We start from the raw sequence: 16978 nt of genomic DNA, 5'->3' as shown, positions 1-16978 counted from the left end.
GGCTCAGCTCAGAAATGATCATTTGTGGGTTAGGGCTGCAACTAATCAATATTTTCACCATTGATCATTCTGTTAATTATTTTCTTGATTTATCATTTGTATATAAAATGTCAAAAATGTTTGAAAATCCTCCATCACATAACTTTCCCCAAAGTTGCTTTGTTCAACCTACCTTCAAAAACTAAATGATATTCTGTTACCTTTTATGATGTCAGCTGGAACGAGGGAACAGTTACATATAACTGAAACGATCAATTATCAATTATCAAATAGCTGCTAATTAATTTTCTGTTGATCAACTAATTGTTTCAGCTCTAATGCGGTTTGGAAGTTATAATCAATCATTTAAGTGATGTTTCAAACAGAATTGCTGATTCTAGATCCTAAAATGTGAATATTTACTGCTTTTATATCCATACAGATCCTCTATATTTGGGTTTTTAAACTGTTGGTTGGACAAAATAAGCAATTTGAGGTGAGCATTTTTTGTATCATTTTCTGACATTTCATAAACTAAACAATGAACAGTTTCAGAAAAAGAAAGAATTAAAATAATAAGTTGCAGCAGTAGATGTTTGTTCTTGTGTGCATCTGCGCAGGATGTCGTCTCACCTGTTGGTTGTCTCTGTCTTCTCTGATCTGTCTTCCACTCAGTAGATCCTCTATGGACAGAGTGCACAGGCCATGGCTGCATTCACTCGCACCTTAGCCCCCCTCCTCCTCTTCCTCCTGCTTCTCCTCTTCCTCACCTCAAACAGAAGAAGCCCCTGGAGAGAGGAGGTACAAAGACACTCGGTCAGAGAGGCCAGTCTGCCCTGGGGTTCCTCAGTGGCCTCCAATGGCCTTGTATGAAGGTCTATACACACACACACGCACACACACACACACACGCACACACACACACACACACACACACACACAGGGTAGAGATGTGAAGGCCTAGATTCTGTTAGATCCATTGTTTACAATATGTTCACCTACCCTCAGGCTGAATGTGATCCCCACTCTATATCACTCACACTCATACACACACACTCCCTCGTTCTCTGTCATGAGCGCACACACACGGATGGACACACTAAAACAATGTTTATAACACAATAAAACTTAAATTGATTCCAAAATGGGTGTACATGAGAAAAACTTCATAGCTGAAACCTTAAATGGCAGCAAATCAGATGATTAAACAAGCCTTAATCACAAGTGGACGTTCTACACACACACACACACACACACACAGAGTGAGTACATTTGCACAGTGTTTGCCAGGTAAATTAAAACAGTGTCGGAGGACAGCAGGAGAGACTCTCCCTAATTACAGCTGAGTGACAGCTTCTGATGCGAGTGCACTTCTTCTCACTCTCTTTCATGCACACACACACACACACACACACACACACACACACACACACACACACACATACAGAGTAAATTACCATGCCGCCGCCGAGTATGTCAACACACCTCTCTTTACAAAAGGACTAACTCTGCAAACTAAATGAAAGACAACAGATTCACATTAATAACAAAATGTTCTCCTCTTGGAACCTTCATTATTCATCACGACTCATTGATATGCAGCTCAGTCCGCTGCAATGCTCAGAAACTTCCTGGGAATGTGTCAGCTTCATCCAAGCCTGATACCTCCGCTGAGCGCATCAGTGTAGCGCCACTGCCCCCTGGTGGGCACAAAACAAACATCAACTGCCACGAACGAGTCAAAGATCGAGAAGAGAAACAACAGGAACAAGCAAACCTTTCTACATAAGTGAGAACCCAGCAGGGCAATGTAGGTGAGACTAAGTTAATGGGTATTGTTTGTGTCTATTAACAAAGATAAGTGACCTGTTAAAAAACTACATCAAGGAGTGACACAGGTCAGAGAGAAAGAAACAGGATCTTGAGAAGGTGAGATAATGAGAGGGCAGAAAAAGAAGAGTGGACGAAAGGAAAGACTGGAAAATAAGAAAGCAAGAATTTTAGGAGAAGTGGGGAAATTAAAAAAATAACAGTTTAAACATATGGATTATATATTATGTTATGTTGCACACACACACACACACACACACACACACACACACACAGACACACAGCAAAAAGTAGGGGATGTGTTTGTTTGTGTATTCTGAGTGTATTCTTGTGTTATGGAATCCTGCAGAGGAATGAATAATATTTGTATAATTTGTGTATATAGAATGCATATGCATAATGTATACCCGTGTGTGTGTGTGTGTGTGTGTGTGTGTGTGTGTGTGTGTGTGTGTGCTTCATTCCAGTACAGTATGTGAACGTATGCATGGTGCATGTACTGTGTGTGCAGTATGATTAGGCATGCTGCATGGCAGCACTGTAGCCCATTTCTTATTCTCTTTTTAAAGGCTGGACCATGGCACGCATTTTTATCAGCTTTGTTCTGTGACTCACTCATTAAAAGAGCACAATAATGCACGTGTGTGTGCATGTGTGTGTGCATGTGTGTGTGCGTGCGCGCGTGCGTGGTCTCCAGATGCAGCTCAGTCTCGTCGAGACTTCAGGGACAAAACCTCCCATCAGTCACAGCGGCGCTGTCACCTCTACTGGGTCTCACACATACAAACATAGTGATAAATAGGTTTAAAAAGACAAACAACAACAAAACAATCTATGCTGATGCGTATGAATATCAAACACAATCTCACACAAAACATCCATGTTACCAAAAAGTCTCAAGTGTCCCTGGGAGCATTTTGTTGAAGGAAGCAGAGGTGTGTGTGTGTGGGGGGCTCAGCTGGTCATCACTGCTATGAGGAGTCGTTGGATTTGGCAGCAGAAGGGACAGGCGCACACACACACACACACACACGCACAAACATTAACAAACAGAGCACAGTCATGCTCAAGATTATCTGAGAACATCAAGTCTCGCTCTTTCTAAAATGATCCCTCCTGCTATATAACCCAGTCACCACCTCATCTCTCGCCCTCGCCCTCTCTCTCTCTCTCTCCCTCTCTCTGTGGGCTGAAGGGCTGATTTGTGTCATTCCTTGGAGTAATCACACAGGAGTGACACGGGCGCTCATTGACATGCAATGAGACAATCCCACCTCGGCCACGAATATATCTGTGTGCCCTGCATCCAAACAGCATCATCAGCCAGCACTCTCCAAGTGCACATGCACGGTCACAAACATGCGCGCATGTTTAAACGTGAATTCGCAAAATGATACTTGTTCATAAAAGCTCTGTGACCTTATCCGTCACATTGGGAAACATCTATATGCCCTGCATCAAAAATACAACAGTGAGACACTTTCTGCATGACGGGTGATGTTACTGACACTCTGCTGTTTGTCAGATTACATCATTTGTCAGGACGGTACAGGAAGTTCAGCTCAATAGGACTGAGCTTCTGCGAAGAATAGAAACAGCAACATTACTTGATAACCTCTGTGCCACCTGTTTAGTGTGTAGCAGCATCCGTCTTCGGGATTTTGTTAATATCCCTGGTTTATCTTTCTTAAATCGATACGTTATCTCTAATTGGAATAATTGCATTTCCTTAAGTGCTATTTATCAGACTTTGTTATTGAAAATAACAGGAATGATAAATGTATTCTGTTTCAGATTGTGTGACAAGATGGTCTCGTCATCAATCTATGATTGATTTCGCCTCACTAGACGCCTCAGGGTGATGATGTTGGTCATTAGGTCGATCCATTTAACACTTTGGGCCAGAGCAAGGTTTCTCAACAACTACTCGCCAAATCAACATATGTCTTTAGGTCAACGGTGACTTTGGTGACCTTTGATATTTTGTCTACTTGAGGTTGAAAAGAAAAAAAAAGGAAAACTCCTGACTGAAAATGTATGATACTTTGGGTGATACTGTACGCGACAAAAACGTTTTGGTGACTCTCTGAGCTTTCTCATTGTCTCACATGCACCATCGTGAAGCCGAAATAACTAAATCTAAAGGAGCAGGAAACAAATGACTGATTAACTGAGCATATTTATATTCACATTAGGATCAACTCTTTTAATTCTAATGACTCTGTTGTTCTTCCTCTCGTGCCTCATTATTAAACTGTCTGTCCAACACATCTACTCTGTGGGATGTAATCGACACCGTAGTCCTTTAGTCTAGGTTATTTATTTTCGCTCTCTCACACTCTCATTTTGTGAATGAGCTTTCAAGTTTGACTGATATATTGGTTGGTTTATTCAATGAACCAGTAGGGGCCTTTCATGAAATGTCGGACATGTAACACATACTGCCAGCTGGGTCATGTTCAGAGGGAGAAAACCTGCAATTTAAATTCCTTTGTACATTAAATGTATTTTTCGCAATTGTAATAGTTTACAATGATTTCTTCAAAGACAGTGTTGCGTCCTGAAATTGATTAAACCACAAGATACATACAGTGGCTCATCTATCATAACAGCAGCTAACTCTGACAAAATCAGTTAGTCTGTGTTTTGCGCAAAGTTTGATGTGCCATGACGCTGTAAATGCTGATTTGGAGGCATTTTTGTACGCAGACAAGATTAGTTTTAAGTGCTAAATATTAGGGGATTATTTGACATTTTTAAATATTTGCATTAAATACAAAATGAAATAAACCTAAATACATGTATGGATCGTAAAATCAGAAACAAGTCGCATGGACTTTGGTTGAGCTCCAGTTTGCATGTGTCAAAAATAGAAAGGCATTGAGATTGGAGATCACACAAGCATCAGGCAGGCAAAAAGCATATCAGTGTAAAACAAAGTGCATCTCCCTAAGGCGGAGAGATATTGAAAATGAAACGGGCAAAAGCACAAACCCCAATGGAATCTTACGTGAAGCGTTTCAGATTTCTGCCGATATGCAGAGTATTAACATTCAGTTAGGGACGTGTAATGTTCTGCTGCTATATATTTGTCTGCCTCCGACTTTCAACCAGTACAGAATGCTTCTCCTCGCTTTTCCCTCTGAGTTGCTGGGCAGATAGAGCGGGTGTGTGACCACACGCAAAACACTCTCACATACAGAGGCACACAAAAACTTTAAGTAACACAGCAGTATGTATTTCTCTGTACCCTTACGTTCAGCCACCACAAGCTGCTATTTTCCTGGTACTTGTTTCTCTTTATGTCTCTCGCTATGCCTCTCTTGCCTCTGTACATGCGGGTGTCTCTCTCTCTCTCTCTCTCTCTCTCTCTCTCTCTCTCTCTCTCTCTCTCTCTCTCTCTCTCTCTCTCTCTCTCTCTTTCTATTTCTCCCTTCTATTCTCTTTATCAGTGTGCAGATGAGAATGTTTGCTTTTTCCTCTCACATGGTTTTCTGTGCGACACCAAGTCAATAACCCCCAACTGTAATTTCTAATCATCCAACACGTGTTCTTCTTCACACATCACCTGCCATGTGTGTGTGTGACAAGTGAAGTAGAAATCTTGGACATGTTGTGAGTAGGACACATGAAAGACACAACTAACCACAGTTGTACATCAACGTGGAAGTAGAACAAATTATATGTAAGTTGGGAAATGTACAGGATGTATTCTGATACACACTGTACATATTTAAATAGTACATAAATGACTTTAAGTGTAATGTGTATGTAGATGTTTATAACAATTTTTCCGCTGATATCATACAAGATTATACTAATACTTCTCACCACCCATGTATTAATAATACGTCTAACACACTACAATATTTTGCATTATCATAGTTTTGTTTCTGACATACGTGCCACACATATGTACTTTAAAACTAGCATGCACAAATATTTAGGTACAATCTTTTATGGAATCTGATTGAAATCGCCATATTTCTTATAGTTTTTGTTCTTTTTAGATAGGAAGAGGTCAGAAGTCATCGGAGGGACACATAATAACATTGCACCTGTTTATTGACACCCCCCCCCCCGTATTGTTTCCTCCAATAAACCAACAAGCAATAAAGTGGAGGATCCTCTGTTTGGTGAAATGGTCAGGTGGGGAGACAGAGAGGAGAGAAAGTTGTGAGTGAAAGTCGGACTTCAGGGCCATTACCTGAGTCTGGTATTGACTGCAGAGTTCAGAGAACGGCCTTGGCACTAAGGTACCATTACAGCTCAATTGATCGGCCTGCACTTAAATCCAAATCCCACCTTGTTGCACAAGCCGTCCGATGGGGATCCGATGATCACGGAATATATGTGTGTTTGTGTGTGTGTGTGTGTGTGTGTGTGTGTTCGCAAAAGTGTCCAGAAGATGCTGATGTTTTTCCGAGTTTGCTCTTTGCCCCGCTTCTCATTCTCTCTCTCCCAACTTGTTTTCATCTTTTTCTCAGAACTCACTTCCTCTCTCTCTCTTTTATTCTTTCACTCTCTCCCCCCTTCCCCTGGAGTATTTGTTTCTTAGTTTCACTGAATGTACCCATCACATTAACACATTTGCTAGCAAGTCTTATTAAAGTCTTTTAACATCCTCTTCCACTAAAGCAGACGAGGGGGAGAGGCAGATGTAGGCTGTTAGTTGTTTTATGGAAGGGGAGAAAAGCACAGACGCTAACAGGCATATAAACATTAGCTCGCTAATACAACAAGTCTGCGGCCACGGCCCAGTCCCTGGTTTCCTCTTTACAAGTCAGTCGTTTAAAACCCAGACAGCCAGCATTGGGTGGCATAGATCAGAGCAACCCTCCTCAGAGCCGCTGACAGACAGAGGAAGGGCCTGCGCTGTAAATCCGGCGCACTCTAATAAAGCAATAAAAGGCCATTAAAAGTCAGTGTCCCTCAGCACTGGAAGATGGATGGAAAGGTGGAACGTAAAGGAGACGCTTTTAGATGGCTGAACACACCCACACACACTTTGGCAGGTTTTCTTCCCTTCTCCGCTCAGACAAACTAGGTATCTGCAATATTGATGCCTTTCTCCTGTTGTTACTCCTTCTTTTATCCGTGCTGGCTGCAGCTCGCTTTTGCGATAAAACAAAAAAAAGAAGAAGAAAAGTAAACATTGTGATTTAGAAAAGTGAAGTGCAATCTCTGTGTACTGTTCTATTCACTCAGTAAGCTCTCTGTTTACACCACTGATCTGCCTTCCTCCCTGCGAGCTCTACTGCAACGTTTCCCTCTACAATGATTTCATACCAGTCCACATTTTATACACACTATCATGCACAAATGCAAATGTGAAGTTCCCTCTCACATCCTGGCTCACCTATTTATTTATTTTACCTTTACCAAAGAAGCAATATCAGACTTTCTTGGGACTTGGATTGTAATTATTTACTGGAACAAATAATGCAAAATTAAGCATTTGCATTATCTAAATGTTTGTAACAGGAAGGACAATTTTCCAGTCATGGGAAACCAACTCTTTTGTGCTTCTTTACCTTCTCTCTTTATTTTCCCTCTTGTTATTATTTCACTACAAGACTCTGTTCTTTTCAATAGTTCTCACACTGTACAGGGATCAAAAGGAGGAGAGGTATAGAGGAGAGAAGTTGTGAACCCCAGAAGGGCAGGAGGGACAAAGCACAACTTAGCCAAGTAATAAAACATGGTTTCTACACACCCAGCCAATGCTCCTTGCTCCTGTTTGTACAAGGAATAAGAAAAAGATAAGTGTGTGTGTCTCTGTGGCAGTGTATTCCCAACCCCGACCAGACACTTCCTCTGTGGCTGCTGGTATCGGAGGGCGGCTCGGAGCCAAACAAAAGCCGGCCGAGGCCCTGACAGTGAGTCTCCCGAGAGCAGCGGCCATTCATTGTGCCTTGTGCCCAAATTATGATTAATGGAAAATAAACAACCTTGATGTGAAGCCTGCTTTGATTTTCTATGAGCCCTGGCAGCGCTGTAGTTGTAGCTACTCCTCTGGCCAAGAGAACAGCGCTGGACAAACACTCAACTCTCGGCCTCACGGTGCTTTCACATAACAGCTTGAAATTATTGGACACACAGACAAAGAAGCTGCTTTCACAACCTCTCCTCCTCTCACACAAACTCTCTACCGCGCATCATCTCTGCACATCCGTAAACGCACGCATATATGCACACAAACCGACATCTTGATGATATCTGTCCCCTCTGCTGCTAATGACCAGCTTGCGCGTAATTATATTAATTACCGTACGTGCCACGGCTGTCAATCGGCCAGCCAAAGAAAAGGGAGAGCTTGATACGAGTAGAAATGAGAAAGAGAGCAAAAAAGAAGGGAAAGGAACAAAGCTACAGACGAAAGGAGTTGGAGAGTGGTCAGAGTGGCAAACGGCAGAGAAGGAGGGAGGAAAGGAGGGAGAGAGAGGTCGTGAAAATAGAGTGCGGAGAGTGTGAGAGAGAGGTAAAGATAGAGAGCGGGCAGAGAGAGGAAGCCTGATCAATTGTTCATTTTACAAAGTCACTGAGACGTGTCAGCAGTGTCAATAAGTGAATTAATTTGTCTGTGGGTCTCCGGAGCATGACACCATATCACTCTGTTCCCCTGAGACAAGCAGGGCCTCTAACCCTCTCTCTGTCTCTCTCACACACACACACACACACACACACACACACACACACACACACCCACGCACAAAGGACAATTCCATACAAGGATCATACACGGATATCAGGAATAGCTGACACAAAACCATTTTCATTCAAATGTTCCCATGCTTGTAGATGCATATTCTCACCCCACGCACAACCTTTTTTTATCATTTGGAAGAATATTGCAGTGGCTTACCATAATTCCCTGGAGACTTACCGGTCCGTATTCATAACCACAGCATGCCTAAGCCTAAGATAACCCGAAAGAAAAAAAAAAGTCTTAACCCAAGCGTGTGGATTTTCCTTGTGGGGACCAGCGTTTTTGTTTCCAAAGCGGAGGTGAGTCTCCGTAACGTGACTATATGAAGAGATTTTTATCAGCGCACTGAGATTAATACAAAAACATATATGAATATAGGCATCTAATGCACCTTCAACTACATGAATCAAAATCCAATTGAAATATATTACTTGATAGCAATACAAACACCTACTCACACACACACACACACTCACACACACACACACACACACACACACACACACAAACTAGTAATTCATCCTCATCCGAGCAGCCATCCCCAAGGGAGGTAATTGTCCGCTGGTGACTGACATCAGTCAGCCACCAAGAGGGACCCTCGACCACTGGCTGCCAGCTGTTTTCATTACAGAGCCATCACCTCAAGCACACACAAACACACACACACACACACACACACACACACACACACACACACACACACACACATAAACTGTGTACACAATGACACACACTCACTCACTCCTCTGACAGATTCCCTCTCAGTCCTGACTACTCATTCAATCCAACTCAGCTAACACCCACATTAGGCCCTGACTTCCTGTATTTCCCTCTCTGTTGTTTTCTATCCCCCCCTTACTTTCATGGCCCACAGGGTTGAACCCTCCCACCCCCCCTCATGAGGCGCAGTGTTGTTTGAGGGCTGCTGTGATGACCGCCTCAGGCTCCGCCACCACAGCACCGCTTCCTCTCCACAACTTCACAGTGGACCCACGGTGCAGAGCATGCTGGGAGCTTTTCATAATCCCACAAACACACTAACACTGTCGCTCACGGTTACCAGCACATCTGCCAGCTGCCAGAGGGGCGCGAACAGGGACGCGCTATCTCGCAGAGACGCACACAGACTGACACACATGAATACGTACACACACACACACACACACACACACACACACACACACACACGAGTGGAAGGAGCAGATTGCATCCAAGGTGATAGATAGAGCACTGTGGGAAGGAACTGTGCCCGTTCAATTACAATCATTACTACCACTTTGGGAGATTTGTCATGGTCAAAGTGAGTTGGAGCTGTGGAGGAATCACCTTGAGCCCAGTAAAGTGCTGTTATTTTCATTTTTCACAAAAGGCCCACGACGTCCTCAAAACTCTCTCCCGATTGAAAATGACTAACATTGAACATAAATGAATTACTGCAAAATTCCTAATGGATGATTAAAAAAAGAATCCCTCAGCGGTACATGACTGACTCTTTCAAAGCACTTGGCCCCTAAAGAACAGTAATCCACAAACCCGCAAAAACTGTCACCTGCTTTCAAGCAGAAGAGCAGTACATTTAAATGTGGTTCGCTGAGCCTTTCTCTGTCGCCTCTGGGCTGGACAGGGGGAAGCCATGTGGCAGCGCGGGCTGTCAGTCAAAGCGGGACCTGTTAGATGGAATTAGAGAGGGTCTGGACGGTGTGATGGCGCCACACAGGAGACCGAGGCCTTGCTGTCACTGATTGACAGACTGACAGAGGGGAGAATAGAAGACAAGGAACACATACAGCTGTGGAGCTCCAACATGAGACCTCCATTGCTCTTACAAAACAAATGCTGAGTGAAAGTAAAGGCCAAAGTCATCACCACACCTTTGCTGAAAGGACACCATAGAATGCTTTTATGATTGGATCAACTGTTAGTGAATGTGTATTGATATGTGCAGTGATGTGGGTAAACTGTGACCTTATATATAGTTACTCAATTGCGCACATTTTTTTTGGGTGCATGATGCCTGTCTGTGCTGCGTTAGTGGTGATGATGAAAAAAGGATGGCAATTCTATGTAAAATATCGATAGATAGGTGTTAAATTATTTATTTTTGGTCAATAGTAATGCTTTCATCAACACATAAACGTAATCTTGATACGGATCCCTTATATTTGTCTCTTTAAAGAACTGTGAATATATTTAGTGGGACATTTTACAGCTGAAAAATCACCTTGTACACAATGGTAATGGTGACACTGTTTCTAAATCACCTTAAATATAGTTTGGCATTTCCGCACTGCAGGTTGTCAATTATTGTCTGACATGCAACAAGGCCAATGTAGCTGAAGAGGTGGAAAGTGATTTCCTTTATTCGTGGAGGCCTAAACTCGGTGTATCACCACACACTGTTACAAGGTCTCTCATGTTACCACTCTGGCCTGTCAGCAACATCTGACCTTTAACCTTTTTGTTTTTTACCATGGGTCGTAACCTCTGTCCAAATGTGGTTTGTGGAGACAAGAAACAGAGACACGGCACACTCACAATCAATTGATCTAATATCACTGGTTCCTCCATTAGAGTCATGGATCTCCTTTTTGAGAAGAGATATCGTACCCTGCGTGTATTTTCTCTGAACCTGATTTCATGAGGATGAGGGAAGACATTATTGTCCACTGCTTCGGCATGAAGCCTATTCATGTTCTCTGGCTCCATACACCCAGAGGCTGCCCGAGATGAAAGCTGTCCAGGACACTGTCATTTACACATGGGAGGCCTTTCTCCCTCTTTCTGCCCATGACATGAAAGAAGGCCTCCCGTCTCTCCTCCTCTCAGTCGGGAAGTATCCATTCATCACAGTCAATCTGTTAATGCCAGTGTGTGTGTGTGGAGGTGATCTCCAATCTGTCGCGCTGCTGTCACCTTACCAGTGCTACATGCCTGATCTCGGTTTATTCATGTAGCATATCATCCAGAACGGCTTTCACACTCACACACACACACATACACACATCATCATCATCTCACAGTGTTTTCTCTCCATGAACAAGCACACACAGATTCACAAAACCCCTTTGAGCAGAGTTCCTCCTAGTTACACACACACACACACACACACACACACACACACACACACACACACACACGCTATCTCCTTCCTCCGCCTCATCTCTCACAAATATTTTTTCTGTCTCTCCAGCTCATTTCTCTCGCCTCCCTTGCTCTCCCGTCTCCTCGCTGCCGTCCATCGCCTCTCTGCTTGGCCGTGTCCTCATGCACAATCACAAATGCACACAATCCATTCCCCCTCATTCACAGCCAGTCATCCTGAACAGCTCTCTGTGGGGTAAGTAGATAGGAGGCTGTTGAGACATGTAGAGCCGAAACGGCCCTCTGAGGATACCGGCTGTCCCACTGCTGGGAGCTACTATAGGAAGAGGGGGGGTGGCGGTTGGGGGGAGATCGGAGGAAGAGTTCAGATGAGAGTGAGTCTGGAGAGAGGAGTAATTGCCAAGTGTGTGAATTTCTGTGTAGGGGGGGGATCTGCGAAAAGTGCAGTGGGATGGTGGTTGGGTGTGAGGAGATGGAAAAGAGTGACAAAGACATAAGTATAGTCATCCACTGCGGACAGGAAAAGCAGCAAAGCCAGACGTCAGGGTGCCACTCTCATACAGGTGTGTGTGTGTGTGTGTGTGTGCGTGTGCGTGTGCGTGTGCGTGTGCGTGTGTGTGTGTGTGTGTGTGTGTGTGTGTGTGTGTGTGTGTGTGTGTGTGAAGCTGGGTGACAGGGGGTCAGGTTGGAGAGAGTAATCTCCCCAGGATTAAGAGTGCTGCTCCTGTGTTAATGTGACTGTCAATGAGAATTAAGTCCCTGGACCGATCCTCTCCACCCAGCTCTCCTCTCCCTCTCTCTCTCCCCTCTCCTGTCCGCCCTGTCACACTAATGACACCACTTTCTGTGGACTGCCAGCGCAGCGCGCTAAAACAATGGGGAAATAATTACACTCTTTCAGTACAGTACAAATTGCAGAGCTGAGCAGCAGGACAACGGGAGATATAAGCAAAAGGGAGGGAATGAGGGGATGGGAGAGGGAGGGGTTGAGACAAGGATGACTAACAATTACAACACGATAGGGGTTGGGTCTCATTACTGCGCCTATTAACATGCACCAAGTCATTTTCCCCCATCAGTTTGTGTGTGTGCAGAGAGAGAGAGACAGAGAGAGAGAGAGAGAAAGAGAGAGAGAGAGAGAGACAGAGAGAGAGAGAGAGAGAGAGAGAGAGAGAGAGAGAGAGAGAGAGAGAGAGAGAGAGAGAGAGAGAGAGTGCCAGTGTGTGCGCCAAATAGTGTGTGTCCATTTGGTTCTGCAACACACCTCTCTGCCTTCGTGCGCAATATGCCCGGAGAGCCCGGCGGCACCTCATTTCTCTCCCATATGTCTGAGCTCCGCGCGCTCTCCTCTTCCCAGCCGATCACGATCTATGCAAAGCGATTAGAAAGGCGCGTGAAAAGAGCCCGGTCAGCGGATCAACCTTGCAGATCACTCAATAGGTACTAAGCAGCGACGAGCTTCGACCGATCGCTTATTTAACCTTATAGCGGTAAAAACACCGCATCAATCTCACACCACTTGCCCTAACCGGCGCTAGACACGGTCAGCGGGAATTTACGGACGTTGGAAACGGCTCATCATGTGGTCCATTTTTACGCATGGCAATCACGCGCCGTGGCAGCGGAGTCAATTGGAGATCGCGGAAGGTTTATGTTTGGAAAATCCTGATGCTTTTTTTAAGAAATCGTTCCTCAGCAAAAATGTTTGCTGCGCTCTGAGCAAAGAACATCAAAGTTGCTTCCAGCTCGCAAGTCATTTAGTGAGTCAGACAATCACCACCCTTTCTCTCTCTGCTGGACATGGAAAAAATGTCCCACATCTCTACAACCAAAGTCCCCCTCTGACCCCACTCGTTTCATTAGCCTACTGACCGTGCGCCATGAAACGGCACAGGGAATTAAAATGAGAATCTAAACGAATTGAATTTGAATAAAAAACACCACCTTACCCAAATCTATAAACTCGATGGCATGATCACAGAGAATTGTAAAGGATCCAGGTGAGACAGTAGAGCGGTTTGCCACTTTCTGCTTCAACTCCACTGGTTTTGTTTTCCACTAAACGGGGCAATCCTTTTGAGCCTCCTGCCCAGCTCCCGGAGCCCGCGCGCACAAACACACTGAAGCAGGGGTGAGGAGGGCTACTGCAACGCCAGAGTACCAGCCCTCCGGAGCCGGGTGAGAAAATAGAGCTCGCGCAATAGCGATGTGCTCCAATGTGCCATGATCGTGCCGCGTCCCATCTCAAAAGCACACTGAGGAGGAAGTCATCAAAAGTGCGTAATTCCCCCAAAGAGAAACCGGGCTGATGTCTCTTGCGGCCACTCCACACAAGTTCAATCCCCCTGCGCGCGACTGTCACACGGAGGCGTTAAAGTCGCCGGAGAGCTACTGATGAGAGCAATGGTATAGCGATGCAAGAGTGATAGTTGCGCTCCCGTCGCTCCTCCCGAGCTGGGATCGATTGGACATGAGAAATGCGATGCGAGCCCGTCTTCCCCATTCAGAACACGTGCAGCAGCGCCCGCCCAGTTCACCAGCTCCCAAGTACACCCCCTCTTCCTCACTGATGTCATGTAGTTTACAAGTAGCATGGACTGTTGGGGGGTGGGGGGGTCATCTTAACAAGTCATGTATCGTCATTGTGGGATGCTTGAGCTTGATCCATTTTTTCATTTTTAATTGTTTTGTGATTATGTTTTATGGTTTGTATCAGTTCATCTTAAAACGTACCAGGTGCACACCTGGCCGTGCACCGTTTAACATTACATTTTACATGGGATAGTATCTTCCTATGTGAAGAGTATCATTGATTTTTGATCAAATTGGTAGGGGTTTGCCCCATTGTGAAAGTGTTAACACGTCACCACGCCATTACTTGTGTATAACTTGTGTGTGTTGAGTTGAGGAGGGGTCTGGTGACTGACAGCTGCTCGATGTGCGCGAGTCGATGACCCCTGCTCATCACATAATAGTCCGCCTCGCCTCCACACTTCGATCATGTTACAGATGGTGTCTGGATATCAATACTTGGGTCTGTACTCGGCTAATACGCGCGGATGGTGTAAATCTAGCCCCCCCTCCCACCGCGATGTTAAACAGAATTTAATCACCGCCGCCTCTCCGTTACGCACCAGGAGACAGCCTATCAATTATTCCATCCCTAGAATATTCTAGTGTGTTGATGGCGATTGATTGCTTTGCGCTGTATTTGCAGTCGTTAAGACTTAGAGGAGGTCGATGTCTGCTAACGACCCAAGGTGAGGAGTATCCGATACGTTCAGATGTCTTCCTTGTTTTCTTGTTGCCAGCGTTGCTGGGCCATACGGCGAGCCCTGTGTGCGTGGAAGTGTTTGTTGGTTGGGAGTTGTTTAAAGATACGTGACTTTTAATTTACAGTAGCAAAAAAACATGAAATGTAACATGGAGCACTGGCATTTATCTTACACTAATCTTGCCTGGCACTGTCCTTCCCTTTTGACCATTTTGCTACCTGTGCATGACTTTGAACTGAGTTCATTAGTCACTGACGTATAGGTTCACCAGGACTGAGGTACAAGCAGCCCTTTAGTTGCAGGATGCAGAATAAAAAACAAACATTAAACTGAAGTAAAGATCCTAGTTTCAGCACCATGGACAGGGCCAGACGCGCTGCATATAAATTGAGGACGCTGGACAGCTCCAGACTGTCCTGTCACTGTGCTTTTCTTTTAGCTTACTTTGCTGTCAAGTGGCTAATCCGCTTTGCACACAAAATAAACAAAAGTAGATGAACTGTGTCGAGTGTGCGTATAAAGGGAAGAAAACAAACCCACCAGAAACTTGATAAAACGTAACATATCAAGTTTGCACCGGCAAGTGGTTGTGTCTACTGAACCTGTGTGTCACAGTGGGGATCCGAGGCCTTTTATCTTAAAGTGAGGCAGCTAATGGATACAACAGCCCACAGCACTTATCTCATCTATCCATCCTCTGAGGGGCCAGGTGGTATCAGAGGAAACCACATCATGTGACGTAAACACGGACTCGAAAGTGCAAGGTTGAGCGGGGTGAAATCTAATTTACTTCCCTTATCCCCGTCACATGTGTAAGTGTTACAGAGCCATCCGTTCACTTAGCATGTTCCTCAGCATGTATCCGTATCAGCGTTAAAGGTTGCATTCTCATCCTTATAGGTTGTGGAAAGGGTCAAAGTAGGCTGACGTCTTCTTGGCGTGTCGCGTATCAGAGGAGCGGGGTTATAGGATCTCCTCTGAGATTGTTCCCCCAATAACCATCGCCACAGGGGAGAGAAAAAAAAACATTAAGGAAATATCTGCTCACAACTTGAGGCATATTTCTTCCTCCTTAATAATCGATGTTCCTGCATTCATCCCTCTGAGAGACGCTGTCTTCTTGGAGCGGGGGGACGCCTGGAAAAGTGGCCACGGTAAAATGATCTGCTTGTGATTGATTTGTCCGAGTTCAGCGGTGAGAAATGTTTGTCTTTTGAGATCAGTTAAATTATGCTTATGGATACGTTATAAAACGCAAAGACAAATGGTCTTTGGGCAAGAATGAAAGAAATAAAGGAGCAGAGAGTTCAGAATGTAACTTGCAGTGGGGATGTCAGACTAAAATAGGGCAATAAACAGTCGCCAAGCTAGTGAGATATCTCACGCCATGAAAAGCAAACTCGCAAAACAACTTCCTAATTCTGAAGTGTGAATCGCGGCTCAGACGTGATAATGACTTTACTCACAGCTTCCACCTCAATGATTAAACCTCGGACCTTTCTGGCAATCATCTCTCCTGTCCTGACGCGTCGACGGCCCACTTCTTCTCTGCACAGGGTCGACATTAAGGGCGACAGAGATAGAGCAACTCAACATTTCTGGAGGACAACACCACGATTACCCACGACACGACTAAACGAGGCCACCCGAGACATGGCTGTTGTAGAACTGTGGGGGGTAAACTTCCAGCGGCCTGAGGCAGCTTTCATAGAGAAGTCTGCCTGTGCGACACCGCCAAGTCATTTCACCAGCGCACGTATACGCTGCGCCCTGGCGGCCAATGAAGCAAGGTTATACTGTGCGCACGGCGACCACACACACAGAGGATATGATTCTGCGCTGAAGACTTGTTTTCCTCACGCTTTACACTCGAAATCGAAAGGTGGGTTTGGTGATCCGATGCGTTTCTGAACGTCTTCTCTTCCACTCAAGTGCTCCATTTTGGATATGGGCAGGCTTTGCGCATTAAAACAGGACTTCGTCATCGATTCGGAGCCGCCATGAAGGTTAATGAGAACAGACATCTTGGTTCCTCTGCTTTTGATCCCCCCCTGCATGGAGATTCTTCATTTCTTTACGAGGT

The 16978-nt window shown here is 44.9% G+C and overlaps 1 protein-coding gene across 1 annotated transcript in view; it reads right to left on the bottom strand.

The window, feature by feature from the left end:
* Window positions 1-13992, bottom strand: part of tafa4b (TAFA chemokine like family member 4b) — a 35459-nt gene extending 21467 nt beyond the window's left edge. The window contains exons 1-2 of the mRNA XM_068720218.1: window positions 13570-13992; window positions 613-767 (exon numbers count right to left, since the gene is read on the bottom strand). The gene's annotated coding sequence lies outside the window, so the exon portion shown is untranslated. The remainder of the gene's footprint in view (window positions 1-612; window positions 768-13569) is intronic.
* Window positions 13993-16978: the final 2986 nt, after the last annotated feature.

This window comes from Cebidichthys violaceus, unplaced genomic scaffold (genome assembly GCF_023349555.1).
Source record: "Cebidichthys violaceus isolate CVI_PGR_0920_01 unplaced genomic scaffold, fCebVio1.0.p SCAF_25, whole genome shotgun sequence".
Classification (NCBI taxonomy): domain Eukaryota; kingdom Metazoa; phylum Chordata; class Actinopteri; order Perciformes; family Stichaeidae; genus Cebidichthys; species Cebidichthys violaceus.
This window is presented reverse-complemented; position numbering and strand designations above follow the sequence as displayed.